We start from the raw sequence: 16,411 nt of genomic DNA, 5'->3' as shown, positions 1-16,411 counted from the left end.
GGTTGGCTTGTTATCATACAAATCCACTTGAGTTGTGGACAAGCCAACCAAGAAGCTAGGAGATGGCAAGCCAGTCAGAAGCCAGTTCCAAAAAAGGGAGCAAGAGAAAAACAGCCCGCTGAAATGGTACTCAGAACATTCCGACTCGGAACAGGGTCCGACTCAGAACAATCTCAAAACATTCATTTGAAGGGCATTCTGTTTTGAGCTCAGAACACTCAAAATGGCTCATTTCAAGTCAGAATGTTCTGAGCTTAAAATACTCTTCGCATCTGTACCAGGGCTCTATACTTTCTCCTATGCTTTTAAACATCTACATGAAACCACTGGGGGAGATCATCAGAAGATTTGGTACTGGCTGTTACCAGTATGCTTCTTTAGTCACTCTGCCTGAAAAAAAACTATTTCAGGCATGAATGTTTGTCCAACATCTCAGTGAAGACAGAAATAATTCAAGTAGCTTCTCTGCAATCTCTCTATCCCCTCTCAGTAATCCTTTCACACCTTTGTCATCTTAACAGTTCTACGGTCTTCATGACTGTCTTGCTTTAGATGTATGTAAATAAACTCTTATTGTTTTGTTTTTATGTTTTGAGCAATGTGCTAAAAATGTTTTAGCACCATGAATTTTTCTCACTTGCCTTATTATCAACTTGTATTTATTTTGCCAGAGTTTGTTCTCCATTTCATATTCTTCATTTGAGAAAGATTTTCATTTTTAAAAGAAATATTCTTACCGTTTTTAGCTCCTTTGACATTGCTTGTTAACCACACTGGCATCCACTTGAACTAGTTTGCAGTGATTCTGATCTGCAGTATACATTTTATCTGAGCTTCATTGTAGTGCTTTTAAATAACCTCCAGGTATCGAAAAGTGTAGATCGTTTATTTCCCCCCTTTGACTATCTATCTATCTATCTATCTATCTATCTATCTATCTATCTATCTATCTATCTATCCATCTGTTATTCAGTATGTGTATCCCTAGGTGGTGTACATAATTTAAAATACAACAAATGTAAAAACAGAATAAAAACAAATAAAACAGTTTAAAATTAATTTAATTAACCCCCTCATTTTTTGAGAAGTTTCCTCTTTTGAAATAAAATATGTCTATACTGGATTTGCGCTCTGCTAACCCTGTTTTTCTGATCATGAGTCACCATGGCATGGCTTTGTGCTGCAGCAACTCTAGAGGAGACCCCCGGCCAGGAGGCTGTAGCAAGCCTCCCAACCTCGGGGGTCTCACCAGAATGCTCCACGCACTCACATGGGGAATCCTGGGGCTTCCGGGAGCCAGGTGGCCCCCAATCCCCACCACCCCTATCAGCTCCGTGATGGAGCCAGTAATTGTGTGGGCGGCTGATCCGGCCGCCCAGGGAAATCTCCTTGCTTGTCTGCGGGGAGAGCCCAGTTAGAGCTGTGTGTAGAGCCTCTTTGTGTCTGTGTTGAAACGTTATGTTAACCTCTTGTGGGTAGCTGAATTTCCCCATTATTGCAACATTTCCTCCTTCAGCTGCCTCCCTCATTACTTCCTTCATCTCTAGAGCACCTTCGGGATGCTGGTCCGTGTTGTGTCCTGGCCCACAGGTAGTGATCTGCTGCCAAGGATAGTCATGCAGGAGGAGGCGTAGGTGTAGTCAAACAGTGCCATAGATCTGAAGCCAGGAGTCAACAGGGTGAGTTGCACAGGGGCAAGTCTGATGGGAGTTGTAGTCCAACAATATCTGGGCACCCAAATGTGAGAACCACTGCTGTAAACAATTAAACGGGCCTAACGTATCCATAGCAACGCACAAACCCCATTGCCATTCTATTTAACCTGTATTGATAATATTGCTGTAGTTATTAAGAGGTGTTGGAATAGTAACCACAGCCCTCTTAAAATGCACCTCTTAAAATACATGAGAGCAAATACGAATGTTGTAGTATAACTATGTTGAAAGATGAACTGGAAGTCACATTGATATGCAGAAAACTAAAAAAAATAAAGTGTGTGTGTGTGGAGGGGGGGACGGGACACAGCCCAGCAAAAATGGTGCCGACCCTAGAAGGAAAAGGATTCTCAACATATCCTTCTCCTTTTCTGAGGTGATTTTGTGTGCACATTAACTGTAATTAATTAAAGTAATTAATTACAGTAATTAATGTAACTGTAAACATTAACTATAAACTCTATAGAAAAGATAGGGATGGACGCCTTGGAGGTGGAGTAGCACTGTATGTTAAAGAAGGCATAGAAGCTAACAAGCTAGAAAACCTAGGTGGACTGGAGTCCTCCACAGAAACCCTGTGGGTAACAATACAAGGCCTGAAAGGAAATGTGCGACTGGTGGCGTGTTATCGCCCTCCAGATCAAAACATTGACAGTGACTGGGAGTTGCAGCAGGAAATCAGGGAGGTATCAAGGAGAGGCAGGGCTGTAATCATGGGTGACTTCAATTACCCACACATAGACTGGGGAGATTCACAGTCAGGTAATGACAAAGAGGTCAAATTTCTAGATATGCTAAATGACTGTGCCCTAGAACAGTTGGTCTTGGAACCAACCAGAGAGAAGACAACCTTGGACGTAATTCTGAGTGGCACCCAGGACCTGGTGCATGATGTCAGTGTCATCGACCCTTTAGGGAATAGTGACCATAGTGTGATCAAATTCAGCATACATGTGGGGAGAAAATCACCAAGGAAATCTAACACAGACATTTTGAATTTCAGAAGAGGAAATTTCTCTAAAATGAGGAGTATAGTGAAAAGAAAGCTGAAAGGGAAAATCAGGAGAGTCACTTTGCTCCAGAGTGCATGGAGTTTACACCGATTTTAAAAACGGGATCCAGGGGCGATCCGGGGAATTAAAGGTCAGTTAGCTTAACGTCCGTTCCAGGCAAATTGATGGAAAGCATCCTCAAGGATAAAATTGTAAAGCACATAGAAGAGCAGGCCCTACTGGGAATGAACCAGCATGGCTTCTGCAAAGGTAAATCTTACCTCACCAACCTTTTGGACTTCTTTGAGAGTGTCAACGAGTGTGTGGATCAAGGTGATCCAGTTGACATAGTCTACCTGGACTTCCAACAAGCTTTTGACAAAGTTCCTCATCAAAGACTCCTGAGGAAACTTAGCGGTCATGGGATAAGGGGACAAGTACATGTGTGGATTGCTAACTGGTTGAAAGACAGGAAACAGAGGGTAGGTATAAATGGAGAGTTTTCACAATGGAGGGAAGTAAGAAGTGGGGTCCCCCAGGGATCTGTACTGGGACCGGTGCTTTTTAATTGATTCATATATGATCTAGATGCAGGGGGTAAGCAGTGAGGTGGCCAAATTTGCAGAGGACACCAAACTCTTCCGGGTAGTGAAATCCAAAACTGATTGTGAGGAGCTCCAAAAGGATCTCTCCAAAGTGGGGGAGTGGGCGACAAAGTGGCAAATGCAGTTCAGTGTTGGCAAGTGAAAAGTGATGCACATTGGGACGAAGAACCTCAACTTCAAGTATATGCTGATGGGATCTGAGCTGTCAGTGACTGACCAGGAGAGGGATCTTGGGGTCGTGGTGGGCAGCTCGTTGAAAGACTCAATGTGTGGCAGTTGTGGAAAAGGCCAGTTTCATGCTAGGGATCATTAGGAAGGGGAATGAAAATAAAATGGCTAATATTATAATGCCCTTATACAAAACTATGGTGCAGCCACACCTGGAGTACTGCGTACAATTCTGGTAACCACATCTAAAAAAGGACATTGTAGAACTGGAAAAGATGCAGAAGATGATCAGGGATCTAGAGCACCTTTCTTATGAGGCAAGGCTACAACACCTGGGGCAATTTAGTTTAGAAAAAAGACGACTGCGGGGAGACATGATAGAGGGTCTATAAAATCATGCATGATGTGGAGAAAGTGGATAGAGATAAATTCTTCTCCCTCTCACGTAACACTGGAACCAGGGGTCATCCCATGAAATTGATTGCCGGGAAATCTAGGACCAACAAACAGAAGTACTTTTTCACACAACACATAATCAACTTGTGGAATTCTCTGCCACAAGATGTGGTGACATCCAACAACCTGGATGGCTTTAAGAGGGGTTTGGATAACTTCATGGAGGAGAGGCTATCATTGGCTACTAGTCGGAGGGCTACAGGCTACCTCCAGCCTCAAAGGCAGGATGCCTCTGAGTACCAGTTGCAGGGGAGTAACAGCAGGAGAGAGGGCATGCCCTCAACTCCTGCCTGTGGCTTCCAGCGGCATCTGGTGGGTCACTGTGCGAAACAAGATGCTGGACTAGATGGGCCTTGGGCCTGATCCAGCAGGGCTGTTCTTATGTTCTAACTGGAAGAGGGGGAACATTTGAGTAACTGGTACTGAACTCATGACTTAGTCAGCGCCTTAAGGTTTCTCTGTTGCTGTTCTCTTACTTTCTTCTGCCTTTTTTGCTTGGCTTTCAACAGTTTTTGTCTTATCAAGCCATACAATAGTTCCAACACACAGGAATATTTCTGGAATATCCTGGTTCTTCCAGCACTTAGGAAAAGACAAAGTTATGATAAGCAATTCCCATTTCTTAGTTACCAAATAACCCTCTTCAGGGAACAATCAAATGTTACAACGGCAGAGGAAAAAGTTAGCCTTCAAGTTTTCTCAGCTGTAGTGATATCTGAACTCTCCACAGGGCGGGGGGAACTTCATACAGCCCTCACCAAACAATCATTGAGGGAGAACTTTACCATGTCAAAAATAGTACTTTTGGACCTAATTGTGAGTCTGAGGGTGCAGAATCCGGAACAGACCAAAATTGGAATGGGGCAGAATAGCCATTTTATAAATAAATCTGTCTGCAAAAAAACAGTGGGATGTGTTAGATACGCACAAAAACAAGAAGTGAGATTCTTGCAATATTAAAATTGTATTAACCACTTCCAAGTCAGAATTTATTTAAATAACAAAAAAGCCCAGAATAGCAGACTCAAAGGAATCCAAACCAAACAAATTCACATACCACGTAGGACAACTTGGTATAATGCAATGACTTTATCAAGTTTCCACAGAATAAATGATCCAGTGCCCATTCCACATAATAATAATAATGATACTAATAATAGTTGATGTGTTGTAATTTTCTTGGGCAACAATAAAATTACAACTCATCAACTACAGAAGGTCTTGGGACTACTTGGGACAGCACGAATACTATAACAATATTTTTAATTCTTCTTTAGTTATCCTAGACCAGGCCTGCTCAACTTTGGCCCTCCTGCAGATGTTTGCCTACAACTCCCATAATCCCTGGCTATTGGCTACAGTGGCTGAGAATTATGGGAGTTGTAGTCCAAAAACAGCTGGGGGGCCTAAGTTGAGCAGGCCTGTCCTAGACCCTTGGAAAGGGCCCGATAATTAAAGTACCAAATCCAGTCAATAACATCTGGTAGACTGTGTAAATAGCATAATAGTAATAAACTATTTGTTAGCTAATTGTTCTCTGGGTGGCTCACAACAGAGGATTAAAACATACAATAAAAACACATAATATATTAAATCGTAACAGACAAAAAGTAAAAAGAATACACAAAATGCAATACAAAGCAGCTTAAAAACTCATTTTAAAATTAATTAAAAATCAGAACAGATCTGAAAACCTGAATTTAAAAGGCTTGTGTGAACAAAAAGGTCTTTACTTGGCATATAAAAGAACCAAGTGATGAACCCAGGTGAACCTCACTGGGGAGGCTATTCCATAAATGGGGTGCAACCACTGAAAAGGCCCTCTCCCTGTTAGCCACCCGCTTCACCTTGTTTGGAAGGGACACGTGGAGGAGGGCGTGGAAGATCGTAATGTATGGATAGGGACATATGAGTCAAGGCATGTGTTTTTGGGGAAACACATTCTGGTATGGCTGGTACTGATATAACTCAATCAACATAATTCATATGTCATATAGAAGTAGGTGTTCATGTTACATAAGCCACAAAACCTTCCAAAAATCCACATTGCAGGACCTATTTTAGGGAGGAAACAGTTTGACAGAAATACTGTCAGAATGCCCAGTTACAAGGTATCCCAGCCTGATGCACCCAATAAGACACTGGAATATGGCCTGGAACATGGATTCTTTTAAAGATGGGTGGATCATTGCATTCTTCCCCATAAAGCTCTATGCAGCTTGTATTAATGGAGTTGTTTCAGACCAGGGACTCTGGGTGTTTTTTCTGCTAAACAGTTTATTACTGGGTATGGACACCAGTCCAGAACCTGAACGTTTTGTGACTCACAACAATACAATACAACAAATATTTATATACTGCTTTTCAAAGAAAGTTCCCAAAGTGGTTTACATAGATATATAAATAAATAAAATAAAATAAAATAAAATAAAATAAATGGCTCCCTGTTCCCAAAGGGCTCGCAATCTAAAAAAGAAACATAGGATAGACACCAGCAACAGCCACTGGAGGGATGCTATGCAGGGGATGGATAGGGCCAGTTGCTCTTCCCCTGCTAAATAAAGAGAATCACCACTTTTTAAAAATGCCTCTTTGCTCAGTTATCAGGGGAGCATCAACATGAATCCTGTTTAATCTTATACTTGCTTGTTTTGATGACTTTAGAAGTGGGCATTACACACTGTTTACCTGCTAGTTCCAGCCATTCTTTCATCCAGCTGACTCAGGAGTTGGGGGTCCCACATGCGTGGGGCAAGACCGAAGGTCCCTCTACTCGGTTGGCATTTTTGGGGATCGAGATAGATACTGTAGCCCACTGTTCTCGGTTGCCATGAGACAAGCTTCAAGTGCTGCTGGAATTAGTTAGGGCCATGGGGAGTGCTCACAAGGCCACACTTCGGGAACTACAGGTTTTGGTGGGACACCTTAACTTTGCCTGCAGGGTGGTGGCCCCGTGTCATGCCCTTCTAAGGCGTCTTTGCAATCTGATGGTCGAGTTGAGGGCCCCCTTTCATAGTGTGTGCATCATTCGAGGTATCCGGGACAACCTGGCAGTTTGGGAGGATTTTTTAGGAAGCTTTAATGGGGTCTCCTTTTGGAGGACTGAGCAGCTCTTGGAGGTTGATCTCCAAGTACACTCCTATGCTGCTTGTGGTATAGGTTTTGGGGTTTATTTTAGGGGCAGATGGTGCGCAGCTCGATGGCCACAGGTTTGAGTGGATGAGGGGGTGACACGTGACCTGACGTTTTTGGAGTTGTTTCCCATTGTATTGGCCGTGCACCTATGGGCGCTGGCATTTGCCAACTCCACAGTGCGTTTCTGATGTGACAACCAGGCCGTGGTGCAGGTTATCAACTTCCAGACTTCTTGGTCAGCCTGTGTGATGGGCCTTTTGCGGGCGTTTGTGCTCTGGTGTCTCTGCTTCAATATTCTTTTTGTAGCCTGGCATGTCCCTGGGCTTCAGAATACCATAGCTGATGCCCTGTCTCATTTTCAGGTGGACAGGTTCAGGGATCTAGCGCCAGACGCTTTGCCGGAGCCGGAGCCCATGCTGGACGCCCTGTGGCAGCTTGGCAAGTAACTGCCAGGCTGGCCATTGAGGCTTCATTAGCACTAAGCACCAGGGTTAGCTACGCGGCAAAGGTAGTAGCCTTTTCTGTATTTAGATGTAGGCACAGTCTCCCTGAAGTTTGGCCCATACCCACTAAGCATATCATGCAGTTTTTGGTACACCTGCATGATGAGGGACGGGTTGCTTCAACCCTGGTGGGTTATGAGTCTGCATTGTCATTTGCATTGCAGGCTAGGGTATTCCTGATGTTACCAGCGACTGCCGGGTGCATCGCATGTTGGAAGGTTGGGCTCAAGGACTTCCAAAGTGGGCCGACCAAAGCGACCTTTAACTTTTGAAATGGTGGCCGCAATGGTTGGTAGGTTCCCCTCATTTTGCAGTTCAGAATGGGAGGTGGTTTTGTTCCAGGCCTCCATGTTGGTTTTCTTTTTCGGCGCTTTCCGGCCGAGTGAGGTGTTGCCACATAGTGAACAAGCACCCTGTGACTGCTGCCTTCAGTTTGAGGATTTGCAGTTTGTTGGGGGTGAGGCTCATCTTTTGTTGTCGTTCTCTAAGACAGACCAGAAGTCCCGGGGGCAGTTGGTGTGGATTGCCACCGGAGTGGATGCCAGGGTTTGCCCAGTCGCCGCCCTTCAGCGCTATTTGGCACTGCGGCCTAGTGCCGGGGGTTGTCTTTTTAAGCATGCAGCGGGCGGCCCATTGAAGCAGTACCAATTGTGGTCTGTGCTTAAAAGGGTTCTTATTTCCCTGGGGGAGGCGGTTGGGGAGTTTGGCCTCCACTCCTTCCGGATAGGGGCCACCACTACGGCCAGCAGGTTGGGCTTACCGGAGGCTGATGTCCGGCAGATCGGCCGTTGGTAGTCAAAGGTGTTCTTGCGCTACGTGCACTAGGAGGGGAGTGCTCAGTGACGGCTGTGCCTCATCATGCATTGGCGCTTGTTCCAGCAACAGTTTGGGACTCAACTTGGCTTGGGTCAATGGGCCCAGGTATACTGGCTTGGGATGCAGGGGATGCTTTGGTCCCAGCTGTTGCTGGTAGTTTGGAATTATTTAGCTAGTAAGCCCCCTCCACAGGTTTTAGTGATTCATTTGGGGGGAAATGATCTTAGTCAGCAGACCAGACTCTCCATCATCCGGCAGGCTTCATCAGATTTGGCAAAGCTGCAGGATTGGATCCCCGGGGTCTGTATAGTTTGGGCTGAATGGCTACAGCGCCACGTTTGGTGCGGGGTGCGTAGTTTGAGAGGGGTGGAGCGGGCCCGGCGTAAAGCCTCAGCTGCTATTGGAAAGTTAGTGACTGCATCCAGTAGGGCAGTCATTGCACAGCCTGGCCTAGTGCATTCTCAACCCCTTTTGTTTTGCCCCAATGGGGTACACTTATTGGTGGAAGGTTGTGACTTGTATCTTGTTAATATTAAGAGGGGGCTTGCCCAGGTGTTGGAGAGTCTTGGGGCCAGCAGGTTAAGCTAGGCTAACCTCCTGGGTGGCAGGGACAGTGCGGGCTGGGGAATTAGATAAGGGGATTTAATATCAGTGAGCACCCTTGGGCATTTAAGCAGGTTAGGTGGTCAGTCGCCCCCTTGTGGTTTGTGCAGCCCAGGGGGCTGGCTGGATCCAGGACTTCGCAAATCCTAGGGCTCAGCGGTCCGGGAGGTGTGAAGTCATGGAAGTGCCCAGACGCTTCGGGTTGACTGTGAAGGGACAGAAGCGGGTTTCCACCTGCTTCTTTCTGGAGTCAGGGTTTGTCGCCCATTTAGGGCATGGGCTAGGACTGTGGAGTCTGAACCCCGCCTTTTAGGCCTACACTATCATGTGGGGTGGAGTTTTCCCCCCTCTAATTGTTTGTTGCTTTAAACCAATTGGATGATTAAATAAAGTTGTGGCCCTTTTTATATCCAACATTGTTGTCCGTGTCTTCTTGGGCCAGGGTCTGGGGACAATGAACTGGTACTGAGGACTGTGGTGGCAACCTCCTTACAAGCAAAAATGATCAAAATTGCCCACAAAGGTCACCTGGGCATGAGCTTGACTAAACGGCAAATCAGAACATTTTTGGTGGCCAGTATGGACAAACACATTGAATATGTACTTTTATCATCCCCTTGACTCCAGTAGAGTATCCCAATGATCCCTGGGAAAAACCTGCTCTGGATATAATGGGGCCTTTTGATAACCAACCCACAAAACAAAGATTTGTTATAGTGATGGTGGATTACTGTTCCAGGTGACCAGAAGTTTCATTTTCTCACAACGTTACTACAAACAAGGTCATCCAGTTCATGGCTGTAGTTTTTGCAAAAGAAGGTCTTTCTAAAGAACTAGTGACTGAAAATGGCACACAGCTTAACTCATTTGAAATGGAGCAATACTTGTAGAATCATGGGATAAAACACAAGACTATTTACTTGTACCACCTTTGAAGGACCCCCTGCTTAGCTAAGTGGACAAGTCATATTGCTGCCACAAGACCAGCTCTCCTCTCCAAATTAAGAGGTGTGTGTGTCCAGAGACCACCAGAAAGACCTCAAGATGGTTTTAATTTTTAATGGTTTTAAATTATTTTAATTGTTTAATTGATTTAAAGTTTTAAATGATTTTAACTGTAAACCGCCCAGAGACACAAGTTTTGGGCGGTATAAAAATATGTTAAATAAATATAAGACTCTGTCACCGAATTTTAAATTAATTCAATTCTATTTGTTATAAAAAAGAATGGATGTGCTGTATTCTATCTAGTAATCTTTTGTGTTTTGTTGTTTGGAAGTTCGTCCCAGTGGGGATCCTGTAGAGATTGCGGGGGGTGGAGTCAGAAAGAAAAGGGATGGAAAGGAGAGAATGGAATTGCTTCTGGAATAAAGTCTTAGTTACATTCATATAAAATTCTTTTGTGTTTATGAGGGAAGCAGTTATAAAATGTACCTTGGAGTTTTCTTCCTTTGTTTCTTCCCTGTGTCTCAGCCTAGCCTCCCCTACAGGGAATAAAATGAGAAAGTGATAACTTTGAACTACTTGGAGAAAGGGCAGGATAAATATGTGGGGCTGACATACTGCACATGTTCCACCTGCCTTATTGTGGAATGTGTGTGCAGTTGCACAAGTGAGCTCTTACGCAAAAGGCATGACTTGTGCAAAAACAATGGATGGCCATTGGAAATAATGGCCATCCATGGGGCAACTGTATTTGCACATTTTTGTATTCTTGCATCTTGCACAAGAGTGCTCTTGTGCAGCTGTGTGCATGTTCCAGTACAAGGTAGATGGGGTGTTGCACAGCACGTCAGCCAGCATTTCATCTTCAGGGAAACCTTAACTACTACTATCTTCTTGGATGGCAGTTTACTGGACGGCTGAAAAGACACTTTTACTTGGCAACTGGGTGGAAAATGTACTTGAAATAATAATGCTATCAATAAGTATCCCTGCAGTGCTTTTCAAGCACTTTACATGTATGAGCTTGTAATCTTTACAACAACCATTAGGTATGCATTATTTTCCCATATTGCAGATAGAAGGCTGAGGTTGAGAGAGCATGGCTTGCATAAGGCCACCTAATCAGTGGCAGCACCAGAAAAAAACACAGTGTGGAGGGAGGGAGACACAGAAGGGGCAAAGGCAGGGTGGCCAGGTGTCCTCTTTTATCTTGAGCAGTCCAGCTCTTTTGGAGGGCTGCTGTCTGGGATTTCTCTGGTTGGCTCTTTTGTCTGGGATTTGGGGCAACCCCATCCTGGACACAGTTAGTTGGCCTGATTATTTTTATATAGGCTCCTCCTGTCTAGATGCGGTGGCAGCAAGCTCCCTTCGGGGCTCAGCAATTCTGTCCAATGAGCTGCTGGCACCAGGAGAGGTTGCCAGGGGAGGTTGAAGCAGAGGGCATCAGGGGCGGGATCAGAGTTGTGCACAGGCCTGGCAGTGATTGGCTGCTGGCGGAGAGGGATCAGGGACGGGATGAGGATGAGCAACCAGGTGAGTGTGAAAGGGAGGCACGGGCAATGGGAATGATGGGCAGGCTGTGATTCAACTGAAGTGCTGGGGATGAGTTGATTGTCCAGAGTGCCTGTGGTCCCACTCCCCAGAGAGGGAGCAAGCACCAGGAGGAGGTTAAGCAAGGCAAGGTGCAGGGCCAGGGTGAGGTAACCTCCTTCCTCTCAGCCCTCCTGCTCTAAGGCACTTGGGTATAAATATAAACCATGCATACATAAATAACATAACATATCTGTGTGGGGCTGTAGCTCAGAGGTAGAGCATCTTTTTGGTCCCAGGTTCACTTCCTGGCATCTCCAGGTACAGCTGGGAAAGGCTCCTTTCTGCAGCCTTAGAAAGCCGCTGCCAGTCAGTGTAGACAATTCTGTGCTAACTAGATTATACCAATGGCCTGATATGATATAAGGCAGTTTCTTATGTTCCTATGTGCATATATGCCTATTTGAGCCACAGAAGTCTTGCTTCCTAGCTCAGCCTCTTATTATGCCACGTTAGCTGTATTCATAGCAATGATCTGACATGTCCAACTGGAGTGTGTGACTGTCTTCCTGTACACCAGTGTTCAGTCCTGTGCCTCAATACATGCTTGATATTTTCCCCCTGGTGGCTACTTGCCCTTATCCAGGAGTCTTTTCCAGGCACAGGAGCTTCAAGTGTATGCAGAGCTCCCCCATCTGGAACATGCTTCATTTCCATGGAAGGAGACAATTCTCCAAGTCTCAGTGGCCATTCAGAAAACACTGGCACAAGAAACAGCGCTCTCTCGCTCTCTCGCTCTTGCTCTCTCTCAATTCTGGGGCAGGTGCTGTGAAGACAGCAGCCTTGGAAGAAAATGCTGACACTGAAGAATGTTTCTTTCCATGCAAGCTGTTTCCTTCGCACTGCAGGCAGCTTTGTAAGTCGCCAAAAAGCAGACGCACTCCTAAGATGCCCTCTAATTTCTCCCATAATTAGCTAATAAGTAACAATGCTAATGAATACTTTAATTTAAAAGGCTAGTGTGATCAGTCCTTGTTCTGGAGGCAGCACCACATGCAGAGTGGGAGCAGAAGGAAGCGGCCACCCTTTCTGTGGCTGCCTTACAGTCATTTATTACTGCAATTATTTTTTAGTGGCAATACTACTATGGAAATACAAAGCTGTCCTAGGGCCAGTCTACATCCAACGTGGGAACTTCGTGACTGGGGTTCTCAAAATAATCTCCTTCTTGCAAAAAACGGAGAGGAGAATTTGAGTCAAACCCTTATTTAGCAGAAAACCCCAGTTTGGTGAGAACAGAACTTGCAGAGAGGATCTGGAGGCAATTGCTTAAGGTCTAAAACAAACATTTATTGTATTACAAACTTAAATAGAAAGCCTGCACCCTAAACTACCGACCTCATGGTGTAAGGAAGAAGGAAGAACAGAGAGAGGACGTAAGAAGAGAGTGTCCTAAGAGTATCTGCCTACCAATCAGAAGAGATCTAGAGCAGTGACATGAAACAAGAGAAATGTCAGGGAATCCTCGAGGCAGAGCTGATGGCCACAGGGAAACGTGGTGAACTCCTGGGCAAGGCTTCCCTCACCCAAGTCTTGCAGGGATGTCCCAATTGGGCAGGGGAGGAAAAAGACACCAAAACACCCACATGGAGGCATTGTCAAGGGCCCAAGCATGGAGGTATGGTCTACCTGTCAAAAGACGATGAGGCCTCGCAGGAGTGGCTTTTGTGAGATCTTGTGATGGGATCTCACAAGACTTGCCCCAGCTGTCAGGGGTATAGAAGGGAGGACCGGCCAGTGATGAGGGGCCAGTTCTGGAGTAGGGCTCAGAGTGGAAGGAGCCCTGGGAATCTGACTGAGCAGAGTGGGGAAGTGGGTCTCCATCTAATGCCTGTTGTAATTTAAACCCCATTCCACTGCTCTTGATATGTGAACAGGGCAGATATGTGAAGAACAAACATGTCCATCACTGTCACCTCTGCTTTTGGTTCTGTGTCTTCTCTGTAGATAGCCTTTGGAAAGTTGCTGTTTCTTCTTCCACGCCTCACAGACTTCCCTTGCCGTGAAGATAAATAAATTAGGATGATAAATCATTCTGAACACTGCAGATATTAATAATAATTCATTACTGCCCTGCTGAACCCTGAGCAACTTGTACTGGCCTTCTTCACAGTTCCATGGCAGGTGGGACATTTGTCTTTTTTTGACACATCTGAAAAAGAAAGAGGGATTGATCCAATTAACAGTATTTATTTGGCCAACACTGGCATCCTACCATGAAGTAGGGCAGGATAGCTACCAAATCCTGTATCCTCTTCCAGACTGACTTGGGTCTCCACCAAGACAGGGATTTGGGGGAGACACAAAGCTTGGATAGCTCCAAGGGGGAAGTATCAGGACCAGTGTTCCCTCTAGGTTGTGTTCATGCATATTTTTTTAAATGTCTGCTCAGTTTTAGATCCTGTTCAGGTTGAATCAGGAAGGCCTCATTCTGACTGAACATGCACACACACTGCCTTGATACTGCCACCCAGAACAAAACTCATTCCATGCACAGATGGGAAAAATTAGAGGGAACCCTGATCAGGACCTAGGATAGCTCCAAACAGGAATGAACAAGACCTGGGAATAACACAAGAGCAATGTTGCTCAAGCAGCTGCTTGGAACAGCCTGCTGGTTTTTATGGCTTCTAAAGATTATGTGTGTCATCAAGTCGGTGTCAGCTCCTGGCGAACACAGAGCCCTGTGGTTGTCTATGGCAGAATACAAGAGGGGTTTACCATTGCCTCCTCCCATGCAGTATGAGATGATGCCTTTCAGCATCTTCCTATATCACTACCTAGGTAGAATGAATAGGCACTTCAATTTCTCTGAGGAATACCTTTGCCCTTAAAGGGGTCTCCAGTGGTGGCTCCAGCAGTGCTGAGGAACCTCTACTAGAGCTGGCAGGTCCTCTGGGGATTCCTCCAAGTCAGAGTCTGACTCCTCCAAGTCAGATAAGGCAGGGCTATATCATCAGGTCAACGTAGGGGTGCCCCTGGTTATTCTGGTGTAGGGAGTCCTGTAGCAATAGCAATAGCAATAGCACTTACATTTATATACCACTTTATAGCCGGAGCTCTCTAAGCGGTTTACAATGATTTAGCATATTGCCCCCAACATTCTGGGTACTCATTTTTACCAACCTCGGAAGGATGGAAGGCTGAGTCAACCTTGAGTCCCTGTAAGCAGGGATTCACCCAGGGTCTGGGTTGTAGGTTCTTTTTCCCCAGTCTCACCTCCAGAATTGTCCACCTCATTCCCTATTTGGCAAGGTCTCAGATCTGGGATCATGACAAAATTGATGATTTGATGTGCTATGAATGATTACAATTCTGACTGGGCAAAGTCAACCATGTTCTCTTGTCCTCACCCCATTAAAATGAATGTATGCCTTGCAGGGCTGAGCATTGCTGGTCTCACAGCAAGGACACACCAAGGAAATGAGGCTTAAATTGAGGCCATCTAGCTAAAATGTCAGGTCTACATAGGAACCAGGTAATCAGGTCAAGTCACAAGCTGAGGACAGAAGCCAAGAGGTCAGGTCTACACCGGAGCAAGGTAAAGGGCAAGGGTCAGACTGAGAGCCTGGCAAGGATGTCACCTCAGCAAGGTCCTGCGGCAGACTGAGCCCTTTTAAAAGAAAACAGAGCCTTTACCCCTGGTTTACCCCTGGTTTGGAGTCTGATTCTGGGTCAGTCTCAGAAATGGTGTGTGTGTGGGCGGGGGGAGGTGTCAGTCTAGGGATCATGACAGAAGTGAAGTAATTCAAGAACTTAGTGGTCTTGTGCAACTTCCATTCATTTCAATAGGACATTGTATATTTTCTTGTTTGGGTGCCGGTTTTGTAAGCCTCTCCTGTTTCTTCCAGAATCCACACTCCAAAGACCAATGCTGAAATGAATTTAGAGGCAAATGTAATCATTAAAAAATTTAAATTAATCAAATAAATTAAACATATATACATTTTACAGATATAATGCATATGTTTTTAAAAAACTAAAAAACAAAAAACAAAAAACCAATCCCCAGTTCAGAAGAGTAAAGGTAAAGTGTGCCGTTGAGTCGGTTTCGACTCCTGGCAACCACAGAGCCCTGTGGTTGTCTTTGGTAGAATACTGGAGGGGTTTACCATTGCCATCTCCCATGCAGTATGAGATGATGCCTTTCAGCCTTTTCCTATATCGCTGCTGCCCAATATAGGTGTCTCCCATAGTCTGGGAAACATACCAGTGGGGATTCAAACTGGCAAAATCTGGCTTGCTAGTCAAGTCATTTCCCCGCTGCGCCATTAGGTGGTAGAAGCCAGTAAAGCAAAACAGACCACAAGAGTCTCACAGTGGTTTGGTGTTTCTTTTTTTGTAGTGCACACAGGATAAGTGAAACAGCCATTCCTCAAGCTTTTCTACAGTTCTTGGGGCTCAGTCTCCCTGGCTCCTGGTGCTGACTCTACGGCTAAGTGAATGCTGCTTGAGAGCAGAAAGTTGAGGTTCTCATCTCTTTTTCAATAGTTCAGCCTCTCTGCTCTTTCTCTTCTTGCCCAAACCCTTCTTCTTCTTCTTAATCTCACTCCTTCTCAAAATCTCCTCCTTTTCCTTCACAAAGTCTTTCCCTCAGAATACGTTCCCTCACAGACCCTTCCCTTCAGCAACCCATCATCACCAGAAGTAATTCAGTGCACTCCCGATCCAACAGAGGGCCACACACACTCAGGGTTACATTTGCACAGAAACAGCTTCCTGCCGGATCGCCTTCCATGTTAGTTAGCGGGATGGTGCCATTTGACTTTTCTGCCTCAGGCACCGAAAGGTCTTGGGTCACCCCTGCCAAGCCACATGTACATCGAACTGAGAACAGTTGTATAATCAGGTCTGCAGCCTCATTTGACATTTGACTGTCATGA

The sequence above is a fragment of the Hemicordylus capensis genome, chromosome 1 (genome assembly GCF_027244095.1).
Source record: "Hemicordylus capensis ecotype Gifberg chromosome 1, rHemCap1.1.pri, whole genome shotgun sequence".
Classification (NCBI taxonomy): domain Eukaryota; kingdom Metazoa; phylum Chordata; class Lepidosauria; order Squamata; family Cordylidae; genus Hemicordylus; species Hemicordylus capensis.
Note: the sequence above shows the minus strand (reverse complement) of the source record.